The sequence below is a fragment of the Arvicanthis niloticus genome, chromosome 23, assembly GCF_011762505.2.
Source record: "Arvicanthis niloticus isolate mArvNil1 chromosome 23, mArvNil1.pat.X, whole genome shotgun sequence".
Classification (NCBI taxonomy): Eukaryota; Metazoa; Chordata; class Mammalia; order Rodentia; family Muridae; genus Arvicanthis; species Arvicanthis niloticus.
Genome location: NC_133430.1, coordinates 44,245,270 through 44,264,091, shown reverse-complemented (window position 1 = coordinate 44,264,091; position 18,822 = coordinate 44,245,270). Strand labels below are relative to the sequence as shown.

At 40.4% G+C, this 18,822-nt stretch overlaps 1 protein-coding gene across 1 annotated transcript in view; it reads right to left on the bottom strand.

Moving 5' to 3' along the window:
- L3hypdh (trans-L-3-hydroxyproline dehydratase) overlaps nt 1-18,822 on the bottom strand; it is a 642,804-nt gene that overhangs the window by 248,957 nt on the left and 375,025 nt on the right. The window lies entirely within an intron of this gene.

Below are 18,822 nucleotides of genomic sequence, written 5' to 3'. Positions count from 1 at the left end.
AAAGACCTGACCAGGCATTTTTCTAAAACTTACCAGTAGCACACAAACAGGACTATAAATTGTTTTCTCCATCATCTTGGAAAATGCAAACTAAATCATTGTGAGATGAGCGCTTTATACTAGTAAGATGTTATTTTCACAAAACAACAAAGCAAAACCAACAGAAATGCAAGTGTCAGGGAGGATGGAGAGAAGGGGGCTCTGTGCTGTTGCTAAAAAACATAGCTTGGCACAACTGTTAGAGAAGAGAGCATGGAGACCATCCCCTCTCAACAGTACAACTCCTGTACACTGAGCAGCGCCCCCTTCTGGGCATATACACACCCCCAGCTAATACAGCTATCTGCAGCCCATGTCCATCGTACCTGTGATGTGGAACAAATGTGTCTGTTGATGAACACATGGATAAGATTTGGAACATACTTACTATGGAGTGTTATTCAGCCCTAAAAAAAGAGTTGAACTTCTCCATTTGCCACAACATGGATGAGCCTGGAGGACATTAGGATAAAATAAATAACCAGCTACAGAAAGAAAAATATTTCATGCTTTTATTTATGTGTGGATTTTTTAAAAAAGATCCAAATATATATACAGAGAGGCTAGGAGCAGATACCAGACGGCAGCTCTGCCCCCAATCTCACAGAACCAGAGGAAGCGGGGCTCCCAGGAGCTCTAACCCAGGCAGTATCCTAGAATACACAGCCTTGGTGTATCTACTCATCCAGCAAGCAGACCTGCTCGAACCTCTGATGTCCTGGAATTCCAGCTGGATGCAGTGAAGACACAGTGTCAGAGGCTTATCAATTTACTCTTCCCCCCTGCCCCTCTTCTAATATCTCAACATCCATATTCAGCTTGAAGAAGTTAATGAAGAGTCGGCTCCCCTAGTCCCTGGGCTTGGGGGGTGAGGTGGTTAATATTGGGCTGTCTTTCTAGGGAAAAGTAGTGGTTTTGTTGGAACAGGGAAGATTAGCTAGTATTTATTGCATAGCCATAATCTATTGGTAGAAATATGTATAATTGTTATTATGATGAAGTTATATTTTCTTAAATGGTACAAAATTTACTTTGATTTCAAATTTAAGGTTTTCATTGATATGAGGTTCTTATCAATATAAAAGTGAAATTAATATGGTTACTCTTATAGGCGTTTTGCCTATAAAACACATTTAGGAATACAAGGCTTAGACCCAGTCCTTCTTTAACTCTTCTAACTGATGTGAGATAGTTAGCCTGTGAGTTAAGGGACTATAGCAAATTCATGGCTCTGAGTTTATTGTTAGGGTGTTTTCTATATTTTATTTAGAAATAGCTGAGAGGAGTTAACAGACAATAGTCCAGATTACCTTACATGGGTAGTTGGTTTTCAAAACATCAGAAGTCCACAGAATTGACGTTACAAACATTTCTGTATTAATGTTCATTTTGATTAGAGACCTGACTGCTCCTGATAGCTTCCTGTATTGAATTCTAAGAAGAAATTGAGCATCTTTGGAGTTACTCCAGTTGTGGTGAGACAGCCACTAGGCAAGAATTTCCTCTTCCCATCTACAGACAAATTACTGTCCAGAAAAGGACACACTTGCAGAATAGTCGACTGATTATATCTGCCAAGACAGAGTAATCAGCCCTTAATAATTCTGCATCACTAGGTCTGTCAGATGATCCTGGGCCAGAAGGCTGAAGATCAGATGCGCCAACCTTTTGTAGTATAGGGACTGTCCAGGTGTTCAGCAGTCTCTATAAGTTGGCTAAGTTTTAGAAGCTATGCTTTGTGCCTCTCATAATTTCAGTTAACCCAGTCATTCTGGATTTCTGACAGAGTTGAAGACTTATAGTCTCATAGCCAATCCCAGCTATTTACTTTGAGAGAAAAGATTTGAGACCATGGTTTTCAGCTGATATTCATTCTAAAGCCAAGAAGAAAAAAAACCCAGGTTCAGAACTAAGTGTTTTAGTTAGGAGAGATGACAGAGGTTCTGGTTAGTCAACAAAATGATGGACTGGGTATTAGGTTTATCTTGTACCTTGCTGACACAAATTGGCATAGTTATGCTCTAATTGTATTTTGAGAGAAAAGTTTTATTTTAACAGGGAGGGTGATATGTAGGAGGAGCTAAGGTAGGAGGAGTAAGGAGAGGAAGAGGAGGAGTAAGGAGAGGAGGAGGAGAAGGAGAGGAGGAGCTAGGTGATGGGGGAGGGGCATGGAGGCAGATGTTCACGTGTCTCACCAGTCAAAGGTAGTTGATGTATCTAGGTTGGGTATTGGGTTACACTTCTGATTGTATGGGCATCTTGTTATTGAGCATTACCAAAGCCTTTGATTAACATTAAAATAGTTGTATAAAAGCAAAAAGGAGAAGGGGGGATGGGATAGGGGTTTTCTAGGGAGGGGAAAGGGGATGGAATATGAAATGTAAATAAAATATTTAAAAACAAAACAAAAAAGAAAGAGAGAGAGAGAGGCTAACATGGCGGTGGCTGGAGATTGAAGAGGAGCAAAGGCCGTGGTAGATACAAACCGGAAGATCTGAAGCATCGGACACTGAGCCACACAGGCTCCTTAGTTCCACATTCTCCTGGCCATTCAGTTGGGCAGTCAACCCCACTCTCTCCCCCTCTGTAAATCCCATTGCATTTTCTGAATGGTTTCAAATAATGTCTTCCTTACTATGTTTTAACCGTTTCCACTGGATTTTTTAACACTACAAACTAGGCACTTAATAATCTGCACCTGAGATTTGAAATTATAATTAATTATAATTAACTTTGAATATGTCCATGTACTCAACATGTTTGGAACAGTCATAGGGCCTATGCTCTCAATTAATTAAGTATATGGATAAGAAAATATTAAAATATTTAATTTAGCTGAGAAAGAATTCTTTAAATGATAAAAATAAATGTGACAATATGGCTTAGTATTCAAAAGTGCTGACTTGCCACTCTTCTAGAAGACCAAAGTTCATTTCCCAACATCTGTATTTGGGTGGCTCACAGCCATCTGCAATTCTAGTTCTGGGACATCTGACATTGTCTTCTGACCTCCGCCGGTACCTGAATATATGTGCTCATGAACATAAATAAAAATAAATATTTAAAAGATCATACAATTTTGAATCATGAGCTTCTATTTATAGAAAAGCTGAAAGTTGAGCCACAATTGGTGTTAGCATTAGGGTATGAAGTTTGCCACTGAAAGGCTTTGTCCTTGGCTGGTAGAGCCAGTCACTGAGGACTCAAGTCCCGGGTCCTAGGCTTGACAGAGTCATGATGGCCTTATTGGGTGGTCATGGTAACTGATGGCAGTTGTGGTAACTTGTCATGGTAATTATTTAATCTCAATGAGAGTTTCTACTCCAACTTTGATCAATCAGTTCCCAGATAAAAGACATACAACCTTCATGTTTATATTAAGCCTTTAAAGCACTAGAGCTGGGCAAATATCTACCTTCTATACTCTATGTCTATTTCCCTATCAATAACCCTGAATTATAACTTGCCAGGTTCAATCTGGGCCACTCTAAACTCTAATTGTCCAGTCTTCATGTCCCTGTCTTCATGACTCACCTACCCCGTGGCATCTTCTCCTCTCTCCACCTTCTTCTCCTCCTCTTGTGGACTTCTCCTTCTCAGATCCTAAGTCCAGAAACGAAACCCTACCTATCTCTCTTGTACAGAGCTATGGGCTATCTGGATCTTTATTCAACTAATAATTTTAAATTAAGGTACGAGGTCACATAGCATCATTTGGTGTAGTGAGGATCTCTAGTCTCTGAGGCAACCAGGGCCAGTATTTAGCATTACGATTCATAGCAACTGACCCAACCTTAATTAGAGGTAGTAATCAGAGGTGAGGGAACCATCGGAAGAAAGGAAATCATGAGGGAGTGCCCTGGAAAGGTGGATCTTATCCTGGCCTTGTCCTGTCTCCCCCTCTGCCTCCTGCTTGCCCTGAGGTGAACAGCTTTTCTCTATCATGGTCCTTTCCTGAAGTGATTCTGCCTTGACATAGGCCTAAAAGCAACAGAGCCAACCAACCATGGAAGAAAATCCCTACATCTATGTATGAAAGTCACCCTTTCCCCTTTGGAATGATCTCTCATAGGTGTTTGTCATAGCCATAAAAATTCTACATAAGTGGGAAATGATATCCAAAACAAATCCAGCAATTTATTCTTTGTTGAAAAGAACATAGCTGGGCATAATGATACCTGCTTTTTTTTTTAATTGGATATTTTATTTACATTTCAGATGCCATCCCCTTTCCCCATTTCCCCTCCCTAGAAAACCCCTATTCCATCCCCCCTCCTCCTTTTTGCTTTTATACATTTTTTTAATGTTAATCAAGGGCTTTATACGTTTGGTAATGCTCAATAACAAGATGCCCATACATACCCAACCTAGATAAATCAACTATCTTTGACTGGGGGAGACACTCGAACATCTGGCTCCATGTTCCCCACCCCACCCTCATCTCCTAACTCCTCCTTTCCTTTTCCTCCTCATGATGCATGTTTTTAATCCCAGCAGAGACAGACAGATCTCTAAATTTGAGGACAGCTTGGTTTAACAGCAAGCCTCAGGCCAGCCAGGACTACATAGTGAGACCCTGTCTCAAAAGGAAAGATCAGGGGTGGGGTCTAAGTACCTTGTCTCTTGCCTATAGCAAGCAGCCTTCTTCCCTGTACCCCCCAGTCCTACTTCATCACCCACAGTTGGCTCTAGAGACTGTTCCTTTAATTTATAGAAGCACATAAATTATTTAAAAATAATACACCAGATATAACAACATGGGAGGTTTTGCAAAAAATAAAAGGTTTTGATGAGGATATTTGAGACATTGTGTCTTTAATTATTTACTGCATTTCAAAAGAAAGTAAAATTACAAAGCTTCAGAGCAGCTATGACTGTGACTCCATGACAGGCTACTGTGGGGGTTTCTTCTGCATCATTGTGTTCCATATTAGTAAAATAAAATAAAATGTGCTTAAGTCACTGGTTGAGAGTTTATATAGAATGGACCAAACTGCCAAGGACCAGTCTTGGTGTGGAGAGGGGATCTGAGAGGACGAGGAGTGTCTGGGAGCGGTGAAAGGAAGGACTGAAAATCAAATCATGGGTTCAAGTTGGTGGCCTGGGTTCTACTAAGATGGCTTTCCAGATCTCTCTCTCTCTCTCTCTCTCTCTCTCTCTCTCTCTCTCTCTCTCTCTCTCTCTCTGTCACTCTCTGTGTGTGTGTGTCTGTCTCTGTGTGTGTGTGTGTGTCTGTGTATCTGTGTGTCTGTGTTCTGCTCTGACAGTTTTTTTTCCCTGCTATTCTAAACTCTCTGGTTAAGATAGCTCTCCCTGCTAGTAAAAATTGGAAAAGCTCTCTGGATAGCTGCTATAAATAATTATTGGATCTTCCTACCAAGTCAAAAATCCTGTTAGAAAAAACTTATTGACTGCTGCTTTTGCTCTCCCGACAGTTCAGCTCTCTCTAGAGAAAATTCTATAAAAAGAACTGCTTTGGCTTTCTGCTAGTTCATCTCATGCAGACCAAAAGCCCAGGTGTTTTATTTACATATCAATTCAGTCATTTACTCCAGGTTTTCTTTTGATTATCTTATGAGTCAGCATCCCATGACCCCAGCCCTTTGATTCTTAGGAGACAGCAAGTATACCTGTTCTTTTAACACTGCAAAAGAATTTCAGAGGTCTGCCTGCCTCTGTTAAGCACAGTTTGTCATCCCCCCACCTCCCCCCACCCCTGCCCTGAAATTACCACTTCCACCATGCCTGGGCCTAACCCTGCCCGGTTTTAGGCAGACCCTGAACTCAGGAATCTATCTCCCTTTGTAAGCATAAGCAAAAACCTTAGCTGGGTGGGGTCTCCTGCGATCACCACTCCCTAAACCTCTGTATCTCCTTCCTTAGTAAGTTTCTAACAAGCTGGCTCACAGTGTGGCTGCTTCTGTTCCTTTAGATTCATGAAGTCCCTCATAAAATCCATATTGCATCCTTATATTTTGCACAGTTGAGAAATTATATATTTTCAAACTCATTATTTAGAACTCCTTCCCATAGCCTTAAGGGCTGTCCTGAAGGCTCCGGTGTTTACCATTTTGCTGAGACATAGCCCCACCCTCGACTCCTGGACTCCTGCTGTTTCTAATCATTATGGAGTCTCAAATGTTAACAGTCCTTCACTGCTAGTACTGGTTCCAGAAAATATGTACACTATTACACAAACAAGCCTAACACCCGCTGTAGCCATCAACACTCATGGAGGCTCACACTGGGGCCCTGTGTCACTCTGTCCCCACCAAGGCCATGCTGGACTTAGCTTGAAACCATGAAAAAATGCCCTGGGTGAAATTTCCTTCCTGATAGAACATTTGGAAAATGATCATTCTTTCAGTTTATTTTTTTTTAACTTTTGGAAGCAACTAAACAGAAGTGTACCCCAAGCAAGACCACAGATACAGCAGGCTGTTAATGGGAAGGCAGAAACCAGCGAGTAATTTCTAGAAGAACTTACATGAAAATGCCCAAATGAAATCACATGTAGGTACGATGGTGGGATGGGTGACTCTTCCTTCTGATCTCTCTCCCCTTATACACTAAACGCATCTGCATAAGCCCACGAAAAGGTCCACATGTAGACTCTAGTCGAAAGCCAACTGAAAATTAGCAGGGGGCACTTCTAAAATGAATATCATACTTAATGATAAGAAAGATTATATTTGTGATTTATTATTTATTCAGAGTTTTCATGAGTTGGAATCTGATTGGGATTTTCAAAATATTTTCAGCCTCCATCCTAGACCAATAAAATCCTGCAGTATTTATAGTTCTGTTTGTATTTAAGAGATTGTTTGCGCTGGTGAGATGATCCTCAGTAAAGGCCCGAGCCACCAAGCCTGATGACCTAGGACCTCCCTGGAGAAGGAAAAAGTTGACTCCCAAAAGTTGTCCTCTGACTTCTACATGCACACAATAGCTGCACATGTGTGCACATGCACACATATCTTCACACGCATAATATATAAATATGTAAGTGTAATAAAAATTTTGATGAAACAAAATGCTGTCAGTTCTGTGGCTTTGGGTGCTAACTTTCTTCTATGAATAGTATTCATAGACTTATCTGCCACAGAGTCAGCAAATCCAATGGTGTTTAAGCTGACAAATACAAGATACAACCCTTCCTTGTACATCTATCCCTCTGTAGATGAAGAACACTGCTAGCAGCAGACTGAAGATGAGAAGCCCAGTAACCAAGAAAAATAGAAACATAGAAATCTTAGTTTATTTCTAAAAAGAAATTAAGAGATAGGATCAAGGCAGGAGAAAAGAAGTGGAAGAAAGGAGGGAGAGAAGGAAAGAGAGAAGAAGGGAGGGAAGGAGGGAGAAAGGAAAAGAGGGAAGGAGGAGGGGTTAATAGTTTCCTGAGAGCATCCAGGATGTTGTCCACTAAAGTGACATTCACCGTTTATACAAACCCTGCACCCACAGTTTGTGTGGTGGCTCCTTCCACTCTCTGACAGTTATTTTCTGGTGATTTCGATTGAAGCACCTCTTCATGAAGCCCTGTGACTGACCCGTTACTTCATTTCTCATTCTTCAGGCATTTGGTTGCAACTCATATTTGAAGTGTGCACATCCGTCTCGTCTTCACTATATCTGAAGCTAGAATGTTCTGTTTCCTTATCTATTCCCTCCCTCCTTTAATTGTGAGTTCAGCTGTCTGTTTGACATGATGCAGTGGGCAAATTCCCACTGGAAGTTCTGGATTCCAATTTGTAAGCCAATCGTCTTCATCCCAGGGGCATTCTGATACCTCCACTTGCAAGAGAAAATATGCGTGTTTCCTTTCTAAAAGCTGAAAGTTCCATTCATAACTCTATATTTTATTAACCAATTGCTTTGAATTATTTATTAACCAAATGCTTTTAATGGTACAATCCATGGTTTCATAATGTAATGTACTTGCTCAGCATTCATTTATTTATTATTCATGTATTATTTATTTAACCATTGTGTGTGTGGAGACGTGTGTGCGTGTGTGCATGAGCTGCAACTTAATGCATGCCCACTTTAGTATCCTGGGAGAAGTTAATGCTACAGCAGAAAGAAGGATAGAAGACTATTTGTCCATGGAGAATACAGCTGTATAGAATATGGGATGGAGAGGCATAGATCACTAAACCAATTATTAGAAGTAACCTGGTCTTGGCTTTTCTCTATAGTACCTCATATATGACAGACATTACATCAAGGGCTTTTCATATAGGCTGTAGCTATTTAAATGGGCATCATGTTTGAATATGCTTTATACACCCCATTCTCAGCCTGTAGTACTATTTTGAAGACTGGAACTATTAGGAGATTTAGTCTGGAAGGTAGCTATAGGGTGTATCTACTGTACAACCCTGAGAAGGATTGTACTCACTCCTGGTTCTGACCTAACTCTTTCGGCTTCATCGTCTACTGTAACATGAGCGAGTCCACCACCCAGGCCTGCTGCCACAGGCTGGCCCATGACCCTGCCTTGCCTACAACAACAAACTGAAATCTTCCTGAAGCTATGGCAAAAGTCTGTCTGTCAGATATTTTGCAAAAGTGACCAATACAAAGGAATATTACATAAACATTTCCTCAAATGGTTTTTATATATCGTGCCTGTTATAATTATTATGCTGGACTACAGGATTTTCAGCAGTTTCGAAACGTCCTGTGTTATATAGCTGATGTTTAAACAACCTTAGTAAGAAAAAAGCTTTAGCCCAGAAAGTCTAAATTATTGTAAGATTTTTTTATTTGAAAATTGTTTCAAATATAAAAGTTTTATGTGCTTTGCTATAGCCCCAAAATTTTGAAAACAGAGACTTACGACCATGTGTTCCAACCAACTACCAACAAATGCACTTGTAGAAAAATCAAGATTTGGTGAAGAAAACTTGGAAAAAATAAAGAGTTGATATTTAGTATATATTTTTGACCTTGTAAGAAACTTTTAGAATAAGGGGACATTTATGATAGTGTCTTCATTTTCTGTGTTAACAACTTTTTGTTTGACTCTGTGGGGTGGTGGCAAATCCCGAACATTCTATGTCACTGATACGGTTTTCTTGAGCTTTTATGTTATCTAGTTCACTGACAAGACCCTGTGTGGGGGAATTTGTTTAGACATGACAGTGCATATTTCTAAAATTTGTGATAGCACATACAACTGTGACTGTGTGAACAATCTCTTCGAGGGACAATCTCTTCGAGACCTTGTTTCTGAAACAGCTTTGACCAGAGCTGATGTCTGCAGACAGCAGACTGGTCTTATAATACCACTCTCAAGCCATCGAGCATGAGTCCAGAGAAGTGTCCTGTCTCAGTCACCAGCTTCACTGGAAAAGTCATTGCCAAATGCAACCTGGTTCACAAAACTCAGTAAAGACTTACTTCCCAGTGGCAGGAAGAAGAGGTAGGTGCCTGGTCTTGTCTCTGCATACTCTCTCTTCCTGGGATGACTGGAGTGTCAGGAATGGGCTGCTCATTCTTGTCATTTCTGCCTCACTTGGCCCCACTATGTGCTAGTAGTTTTTCAAACAGCTCCTTCTAATCTTATATACTGGAGGAACTTTCTATAGTCTGTGCCTTTAAGTAAGTTCTTGCCTTTACCAGTGTCAAGCATACTGTGCGACAAAAGAAGAACACAGAAGCCAGGATTAGAAGACTTGAGCCCAACAAAAACCTTTCCCCTAGAGACCCTAGGTGCTCAGTTTTCTTATACTCATCTAGTAGGGTGACTCAGAGAAGCAAATAAAATGCTTATCAAACGGCATTTAAACTATAACATTCTGTGAATGCTCTCCTTAATAAAAGATAAGCAATACTGCTGTTTCTGAAGAAGAAAATGATAACATTAGAATTACTTTGGTCTGAATATTCTATGCTTGACCTAAGAGTTTAAAAAATAGGACAACTACTTCAACATGATGTTTACGGTATTTTAACACATACCATTTTCATACAGAAGTTTTATTTGTTTAATATGGTTAAATAAGTCATTATACTCAAGACCATGTCTTAAACACTGGAAACAAGGTATACATCAAAGTATTAAATAGCATATTAAATAGAGTAATACAGGAAAAATCGGATGCATAATACCTACACTTAAATTTGCATATGTACATATGCTTATACGCACATCTATAGATATACACATAGGTGCGTATCACAATCATATATTCCTTTTGTCATATGTTCAGCAAGAATTTATTAAAGGTGCGTGCTTACTCTGTGCAAGGCAAACCCATACATAAGTAAGAACAAAATCAGTCAGCATTGCTCTTCTAGTCCTGCGTCCTAAAGGTGTTTCCATGTCCCAAAAAATGGGCACGATGACACATTATTTGCCAAGTTCAAGACTATTCTCATTGTGAGATCCCTAGTAAAGCATATGTGACACAGGCTATATGGTCACTAGGTGTTTGGGGAGAAATTGTCAAGTTGGCATAAGACCAGCCAGCACACCCCTGTTAACAGGGACACTGAATGGGGCCTAATAGCCTGAAGATGGGAACTTTCAGGTACACTGGGCTGAGGAACATATGACAAGAAGCCTGCCACCATCCATCCACATGCCTGTGAGCTCTGCCAGGCTGTGCACTAGAGGAAATGGAAATTGGTCTCTGTGTCTCTGTTACTTCCTTCTCCAGGGCAGAAGCCACAGGTCACGGTGGCTTACCAAGACTTTACTTCACGTGACCCCTGGAAATTTAAGATCTCTTGTGTTCTTTTGCTGAAATGATATAGTTGAGGATGACATTTTATAAAATAGAATCACACTTTCTCGGAATTTGTAGGCATCACATTTCTCCTCCCTTACTGGAGACATGCAGCCTTCTTTTACCAAGAGAAGCTATATCCAAATGTGGTGTGCTTGACAATAACTGTAATCACACAGTAACTTCTGCTGTGTCCAGGAGAAAGAACATCCTGTGCCATTCTGGAGTCTCCCATGAAGAGCCTGAGAGGCAGAGGCTAGGACCCCAATATACCCCTTGTCAGGGGCACACACCAATGATTTACCTCCTCCAGCTCAGCCCCCTTCTAGACACCAAGCTTAGAATGCACGAGTTCCAAGGGACAGTCTTAAAGATGATAATGTAGTTATCTGGAATTTAATTCAAACTAATCTAAAAAACTCTAATATGCAAAGGTTCAAAGCCGCTATAGCCTTCCAAAACTATATAATTCTAAGATATTTTATCATCCACTGAGCCATCAGGGTTTGCAAAGAAAATAGGTACAGACTAAGTTGCTGATTAAGGAGGATTCATAGGATGCTCATGGGAAAGTCCAGTATTAGAAGAGTGAGTCCAACGAAGCTGGAGAAATGTTTACCATTGGCCTGAAGGTCTGTACAGTTCATTGGTTTGCTTAACTTGATGAACTTGATGGGTGACCAACCTCCAGGTCTTTTCTGGTTCTCCCTCCCTGGTCCCACTGTGCTACTCAGTATGATCAGATCAAGCCTTCTTTCTGAGGACATCTGGCTCTAACGTTCAGACAAGAAACCCAAAGAATGAGCCTGATTCCAAAGTTCTTCAGCAAGATCCTTGCTTTTGATGTAGCCTCCCTGGTCAGAACAGGGTTGCCTGACCGTCACTTTCTCCCATCAGAAACGGAGCCTCATCTCAGCTACAATTCAAGTAACTAGAAACCCCTAAAGGGGGTATAGTCGATATTGCAAGGATAACAGACACTCTATACTACCAAAATGCTCCAGTATAGAAAGAGATTACAGCCAGAGGTTTCTTTATATATTTTTCAAATAAGTATTTATTAGGTTTTTTTTGTTTTTTGGTTTTTTTTGTTTTTTGTTTTTTGTTTTTTTTTTTTGCTATCTTTGTGATGCAGTCTTTTTCCACTCCATCTGCAATGGAGACCAGGTTGCAGGAAAATGCAGTTGCATGAAATTTATTACACATCAGGTCAGCAGAACACTCAATCAGAAGCAAATGAGTGTTTCTTTTATTTCCTTGTTGGGTGAAGCTTGCATCAATGTAGTATAGAAATCATAAACTCTGATGAGAAACTGCCTTTCTAAACTACTTTCACCCTTATCTGCAATGTAATCAAATCAATAAAACCACAAAATCTCTACGTTAGTGAGTCTGGGAGAGGGAAAGTGGTATTTAAAGAGAACGATCAAGCTCCTGGACTTGTGATCAGAAGTCTGGAAAGTAAGTGATTAGAAACTACAAGTTTTTTGTGATTGTGCATATGAGACATGATATATGTGTACTTTAATTAAAGTGTTAGATTTTCCCGAGTGAGGTGGTATAATAAACCATTGACTGAAAATGAGCGAAAAAATGTCTCTCATATTAACAAATTGCAACCAGAGTCTTCCCCTCCTCTGCTTGCCAAATGCAATAGGAGATTTCATTCTGGGCCAAAAATGAGTGACCCTGTCTCGGGAATATGGATTCATTTTGTCCTGAATGATATATTCTGCTGTGGAAATGGTTACAGGAGCTTCTATAATCACAAACTAAAAGAAAGCCATAAATCAATGGATTTACTAAATACATTGGTGGCGTATCATAGAGGGTAAGCTAAACAGGGAAACCCTGCTGTAGGTTTCAGAGACTATTGGTAACTTGCTTAGCTTTTGGTTTGGTAAAAGCTAGTGGCCTGCTAAGTTAATAAGAGTGGTAGGCCAGAAATGGAGGTAAGTGATAGTTACTAAGGGAACTAAAAATAGCTTAAGATAATTTTGACTCTTGATTGACATTTCACCTCTCCATGGTTGAGGCGTTCTGATCAGAATCAGTTAGCAGAGTCTTCAACGTGGATGTGTCTTTTCCAGGGAATTTCAGTTCACAGTTCCATTACATTGGTGCATGTGGGGGTCCAATGTTATTTTGTCTTCCGTGACACTAAGAAGACTTATTTCTAGGATCCAAAACAGATGGGATCATGGGGTTAGAGAGTCTTTGGTATAGACAAGACCATCTAGTTTTACCTCTTGTTTATTCAATGCTTCATCTTGTAGAAGCCCACAACAGCCACCTGAGGAGACACAAAGGGCCTTTTTAGTGTCTAACATTGATCTCAGTGAGTCTCCTGGAGAAAACAGATCATGCTTAGGGTACCACACTGGGTCACCAACACAAATACATTGGTGAGGATGTCAGGTAAGCAGAAGAGCTCTCACATGGGTCATGTGCTCTCTGAGCTCATTGTTTTCCAAATGGATCTAGAGAACATATTCAGAAGGTGTTCTGAATATGACACCATGGATTGCCAGGATTGATTCAGCTGATCTGAATGGCTAGGCAGATCCCCTTTCTCCCTCACCACTCCATGTGTCTGCCCCACAAAGCCACATGCTGGGATGAAGAGGATGACCTTTCATGAATAGAGAGAGGACCAGTCTTTGCTCAAGGGTATATGAGTAGCTGCACTCCCCCACGAGAACTTCCAAAGGAGCTCTCAGATAAGGGCAGCTTATGTGTTAATCAACTAAGTGTTGATTGGTTGTCCAATCTATGTGTGACTTGGAAAGCTTGTGGCTATGTAAAAGAGAAGAGCATTTGATTGTGTCCTTATTACAATGACCTGCACTAGCAAGTACACATTGGTCTTAAACTTCATTGAAGGCATCTGACAGAATGAAAGCAAGGCAAAACATTCATTGCCAAGATAAGAGTCTTTTAAAGATACCTTCAGGTCAGAAGAAGAAGACTACCTGCCATTTGCCTAACCCAGGTCTTGGGCCAGATCTGCTAGACATGGTTTTAAAGAAAGAAAAGATTTATGTGATGGCTAAGGTGAAATGTAATCTGAATCCATCTTACCATATGAAATGAGATACAAACACTTCTGTACGATCCTGGCTAGGAATTGGGGTCATATTTGTATAATAAGTAATGCATAATTTCTGAGTTTCTAACACTCCAATGCCTGCCTGGCTTAGCAGTGCTAGCTCAGGTTCACGGGCAGATCTGGAGGTTAGAAATGCTGCTTTAAGTGGAAATTTGGTGTCCTTGACATGTAACCTCATTTTGATGACTTTCTTCCTGGTTGACCTTGCCCTTTCCAATGGCCCCCATGCAAGCCAGCCTCTAGTCTGAATCACGGTCCAGCCACTTTTCTACCCTTTGTGTATGTGGAGATGAAGGATTTCAGAACACACCCTTTCATACCTCAGCATGCATGGCATGCCTACAAAGGGTATAGATTCTTAAAAGTATAAATTGTTGAGCTAATGATACTTTTGGTTGTTCATTTCTGTGGGCGATCCTGAAAATGGAGGCAACAGTCTAAGCAGAATTCAGTGGCTTTCTCACTATTACTTTTTGTGTCATGTTTTTGTGACAAAAGAAAGTAACAAAGCCCTTTGTTTAAGGATCTCAGCTGAGAAGCTGTGGGGACTCCAGCAGAGCCTGAGAGATCAGCCAAAGTTCTTAAGTAAAAGAGGGAAACTGGCCCAGTCTAATATCAAACAGCTGCGTCACGCCTGCAATTGGCACTGCGTCTATTTGTATAAAATAAGACAAAAAAAGTTTATTTTAAATTTTGGAATTTAAATGGAGAGAGCCTCATGCTTTTTTATGTGCTATTGTTTCTAAGAACTTATATTTAGCATTTGTGCATTCATGCTGTTTGGTTTTCAAACTTACCTCTTGAGCTAAAAGAACTCTCAACTTAGGGCTCCATATGTGTAGATTTGATGTAAACCATTTGGACTCTTAAATGGCGTTTGACAGTCTCTGCATTTTGAAAATGAAATGTTTCTGTTTGGAAAAAACAATGTTGCAAGCAATCAGTTAAAGTGCTTGAGAATCCTTGCTTTTTTAACAGGGTGGAAACAAACTTTTCTTTGCCACACTCCTATTTGAAAGAACATATATAAAGGATTTTCTTGAAATCCATATATATAACATTTCTCAGTTTGGAAATAAGTTCCTAATTAATTCATTTAATATAAATAATAAACTTTAAAATAATACAATTGTTTCTTATCATAAATTTATAGGAAAAATAATTTAATTCCAGCGCATTTGTAGGCTCACTGCATGCCAAGTTTCATTCTTACACATGTGAATTGGTGTTTGTTTTCAGCTCTCCATAATAACAGTGCTTTGAATGGCTAGAGAGAGGTGTATTTTGCTCTTGTATGTCAGTCTGGAATAAGCAGTATGTGATGGCTTAGGAGTCTTGATTCTTAAGGTTTGAAAGGACTCAGGCACCAATCTTGTTTTTGCACCATCTCTCAAATGCTTTGTTCATTCCCAATGGTCCATAGCAACTTAACATCTCACCCTCAGTTGAAGCCAGGTAGGAAAAATGTGATGTCAGGCACACTTCTTACACTTGAAAGACAAGTCTAGGGACTCGGAGAAGGCTCAGTAGGTAACAACAATTGATGCTTTTCTGGGGGACCTGAGCTCAGCTGCTAGCACCCACCTCAGGAGGCTCACAACCATGTGTAACTCCAATTCTAAGGGGTCCAATACCCTCTTCTGATCTCCAAGGGGCTTGCACATGGTACACAAACAGAGATGCAGGACGAACACATACATATAAAAATGTAAAAAGTATAAAGAAATCTCCTGGAGCCTCAACTACAGACAACTAAAGAAGGCTGAGGGGTGGGTAAGAGTCTTCTTCCAACTGGTAATCCAATACCAAATGGTCAGACCTGAAATCATATACACACAGGTAATGTTATATGAACTGACCAGAATATATATTTACAGTATAATATATAATAATTATACATTATAATTATTATATGTCTATATTTATATATAAATATATAATTATGTATTAATTAAAGAAATAAAGGTTATAAATGAGAGAGCAAGAGAGAGAGAGAGAACAGTACATGGGAAAGGTTGGAGGGAGGGATGAGAAAGGGAAAAGAATGTAATCATATTTTAATTTCAAAAAATAAAAAATAAAGGTAAAAGAATAAAAAGAAGTAAAATCAACTTGTTAAATTGCACACAGCAATGCCGCTTCGGGCCAGGACTTAGTTTCAGAACCACATCTGAGAACACAGAAGGCTCACTTTTCATCAAGATCTGACAAAACTTCAAATCACTTTAAGAATAGGGATGCTGTGGAAACCCAGTGCTCCACCGTGGAAACGTCCTGGAAACGCTGAGGTTGACCCTCGCAAGGACTCCTGGTAATGGAAGATCTAGAGCCGGAACCAGCTGTGCTCTGTAACCAGGCTAGCTCCCAGTAGTGGGCTTGGGACAACAACCCAGCGCCCCCCCCCCCCCAAAAAAAAAGTCAATGAAGTGATTCCTAATGATACTTTGCTATACTCAAAGAACAAATGCCTGGCTCAGTCATCATCAGTGCCAGCCAAATATGAGGCAGAGCTCAGGAAACGCCATAGATGTGGGTGGAGGAAGGACTGCAGGAGCCAGGGAGGTCGAGGTCACCGGGAGAACATGACCCACAGAATCAACTAAGCAGGGCTCACAGGGGCTCGCAGAGACTGAAGTGGTATCCGCAGAACCCACTTGGGTCTGCACCAAGCTCTCTGCATACAGTTGTGGTTCTTTAGCTTGAGGATTTTGTGGGACTCTTAAAAATGGGAGTGGGGCTGTATCTCGCTCTTTTGCGGGCTTGTGGGACCTGTTTCCTCCTACTGGATGGCCCCATCCAGCCCTGATGAGGGAATATGCCTCGTCTTATTACATGTTGTTATGCCAAGTTCGGTTGATATCACTGGGAAGCCTTTCTTTTCTGAAGGGAAGCAGAGGAACGGTGGATCTTGGGAAAGGGGAGCTGCAGTTGGGATGTGTTGTAGGAGAATAGAATAAATAAATATAAAATAAAGCGAAAGAAAAAATTAAGAATAGAATTGATATTGGAGAAAGTTAATGCTGTCTTTTCCAGACTGCCCCATAATCACTCAAATAGGCCTTGACTTAGCAAGCAATGAGCAATAATTTCTTCCTTTTTTCTATAAAACACTCTCCTGAATTCCTGTCCAGTTATATTATTTAGTGCAAAGTCCAGGACATCTTGAGTGAGTCGGACAGCTCTTTTCATTGTATGGCTTCCTGTGTTCTGATTACTCAGCGTCTAAGAGAATTCCAACCTGTAAGGATGAATTTGGAACAGAAAAGGGAAAGGGAGGAAATATGCTTAGGTCATAATGCTTGTAACTATCCCATATGACTTTTATTAATAAAGTTATATTGAAGCTATTTTGTTTTTACATTTGAGAAATTTTGGGTTCTTTTTAAGACAAGATATATGTAAGGTTTTTTTTATTGTTTGAGAATTTCATACATGTATATAATGCATTTTAATCAAATCCACCACCTATTCCCTCCTCTTTAATTTCTTCCCTATTCTCCTGCCTCCTCTTTTCCCTCTCAACTTCAACTTCATGTGTTCTTTGTTTTTAGCACAGAGAGCGAGAGAGAGCGAGAGAGAGAGAGAGAGAGAAGAGGAGGAGGAGGAGGAGGAGGAGGAGGAGGAGGAGGAGGAGGAGGAGGAGGAGGAGGAGGAGAAGGAAGAAGAAGAAGAAGAAGAAGAAGAAGAAGAAGAAGAAGAAGAAGAAGAAGAAGAAGAAGAAGAAGAAGAAGAAGAAGACAGTGTTGTCTGTATGTGATCAGGTGCAGGACCATTTGTCAGACTATTGGTGATCTCTCAGGAGCCACATCTCAGAAGGGAACTGAGGCTTCCTCCCCAGAACTCATCAATGGTCAATAGCTCCTCGGCTAGGATGGACTTTGTAAGCCCCTCCCCCACCAGTGCTGGAATTCTGGCTGCCTTGATCCTGTGCAGGTTTGTGGATACACACACAGCTACTGTGAGTGAGTTCAGGACGTTATGGCGCTGTTGTGTCTGAAGAACACTGTTTCAGTGCCCATGTCCACTACCTGTGGCTCTCTTGGTCTCTCCACTCCCTCTTTTACAATGATTCCTGGGCCGTGTGGGAAAGGAGTATAACACAGAGTTCCTATTTAGAGGCAAGGACTACACAATCTCTTATTCTGTACACTGACCAATTGTGGGCTCTGTGTTAATTACCATCTATGGTAAAAACAAGCTTCTTTGATAAGTTGAGAGACGCACCAATCCAAGTATATATAGATAACAACTTAGGGCCAGCTTATAACTAAGTCTGTTTAGCAGGGTAACAGTATGAAGTTCTCCACTAGATCCTATGACTGAGCCAGCCACAAATTTTTGGCTAAATCAGTCATGAATTCCATCTTGTGAAATAGGCTTTAAATATAATGAGAAAGTGACTAGTCACTCCTATAACCTTTCTTGCCACCATTGCATGAACAGGTCTGCCTTGCCAGGCCAGCTGCAGTTTACAGAAATCATAAGTGAGCAACACTGCTGATTACTTTTCTCCCTTGTTGTCATGCATAGAACCTTCCAGCACAATGAGACATAGCCAGTAAGAAGGAAACTTCCAAGCTGATACATGCTTGATTTCTCTCTGTCCTGACCCAAGTATGTGGTGTCATCTTCAGCAACAGGGTATTACCATAGAGTTCTGGAGACTAACCAAGAACAATGTCCATTGGTTATACTATTTTGGGGAGTATATGAGATACCATTAAGCAACATTTAAAAAAAATATAACCCATACCAAGCACTGGGAATTTTATTTAATGTTCTATGGTATCTGGGAAAGGTATTGCCCACTCCCCATTACTGGATAACCCCATTTAAATTATTTTTAAATATATATATATATTAGAAAACTTCTACAATATTAGGTTTCCATGTAGTTTTTCCAAAGATCTTTTGTATTAGTGATCCCTCCTCACACTG